At 42.8% G+C, this 1,493-nt stretch overlaps 1 pseudogene; it reads right to left on the reverse strand.

Annotated features, from left to right (window-relative positions):
* Nucleotides 1–524: 524 nt before the first annotated feature.
* Nucleotides 525–938, reverse strand: LOC129689498 (cytosolic iron-sulfur assembly component 2A-like; annotated as a pseudogene).
* Nucleotides 939–1,493: the final 555 nt, after the last annotated feature.

The raw sequence follows: 1,493 nt of genomic DNA on the forward strand, positions 1-1,493 counted from the left end.
AATGATGAATTAAATTGAATACATCTGGGCATATTAGGTATCTGATATGAAACGCAGTTGTATCAGAATGGACATTAGAAAAATAGTAACACCTCACACACATAATACCTAGGGAATATTTTTCTGTCTGATCACCTGTGGTAGAAATCCTAAGAAGGTTACTCATTGAACACCTAGGTTTTGTGTCATAACTGAAACTAGCTCAGAATGAATCCTTTAAAAAAAAATGCTCTCCAGTACAATTCACCTGCATAATAAATGTGAGTCACTTACCTCTGACCAAGGACATAAATAAGTCAGGTCGTGGAGGTACTCACCTTTAATCTCAGTACTCAGGAGGCAGAGGCAGGTGGATCTCTGAGTTCCAGGCCAGCCTCAACTACAGAGTGGGTTGCAGGACTGCTAGGGCTACACAGAGAAACTCTGTCTCAAAAAACAAACAAACAAAAAATATACAAACAAACAAAAAACAAAGGGTTTAAACAAATACATCAATTATAGGTTAATGGCTCTTAAAACAGATATCAGTCAGACTCAAGGACAGGCCGGTCAACATCTCCCTCTAGGTTAGGGTCCTCCATTGAAGCTGCCACTCGCTCTTTATCATTTACTAATTTGTTGATGTCTTCTGTCTAGTGATTTTCTTCAGAAATGGAGATTTCCAATTTGTGTTTGGAAGGGCACCACTGAAGTTTTACTCATGCATAGTCCAATAAGAGCTGACAAAGAACAATGTGATCATGGCTAGGCAGTCTTCCTTTATTTCCTGGAACTCTATACAACTCTGCTACCACTTCCACTTTCCCTAAAGCATTGGGCTTTTTCCTCTTCCATGCTCTTCCATGCTTTGGGGCTTCTGGGCAGCTCTGCTCAGTGAGGCCTGAGAGATGTAGGATCTTGCTCAGCATCCAGGAGAGCTGCCCAGACTCTGGCTCCATCCTCACGCTCTGTCATGCCTGGCAACTGTTAGCCGAGCCACTCTCTTTTCTTAGCAGGCCTCTGGACCTATCGACTTCATGCTCTTCAAATCAACCAAGACATGCGTAAAGGTTCAGGGAAGCCTGCATGTCTGGTTTCTGCAATTCGGCTGTTTTTCACTGGTAAAATGGTCCAAATGGTAACTGTGATGCTATGTTTAATAAAAGGGAAAGAAAAATTTGAAATATTCAGGAAAGGGATGCAAAGCAATGGATGAAGCTTCTGCTTCCTCTTTGCACTGGCTGCTCTGCTTGGTGCTCAGAAGGGCTGGTGGCCCTTCCCACCCATATAAACAGACTTTCCAATAAATATTTTTCATCTGAACTTTGGGGCATCCAGGAGGACAAATCTGCTTTGATTTTGTAGTTCACCTCATTAATCACACTCTCAGAATGCAGCTCCCCTTAAAGAATTCCAAAGGAGGTGGGAAGAACCAAAGGAAGGGAGGTGACTAAACGTGACTTTTCCTGGGCACCAGACAGAGTCACTTTCTGAGACACAGAGGGGTTTTCAGG

This window comes from Psammomys obesus, unplaced genomic scaffold, assembly GCF_907164565.1.
Source record: "Psammomys obesus unplaced genomic scaffold, mPsaObe1.curated_primary_1811, whole genome shotgun sequence".
NCBI classification, from domain to species: Eukaryota; Metazoa; Chordata; class Mammalia; order Rodentia; family Muridae; genus Psammomys; species Psammomys obesus.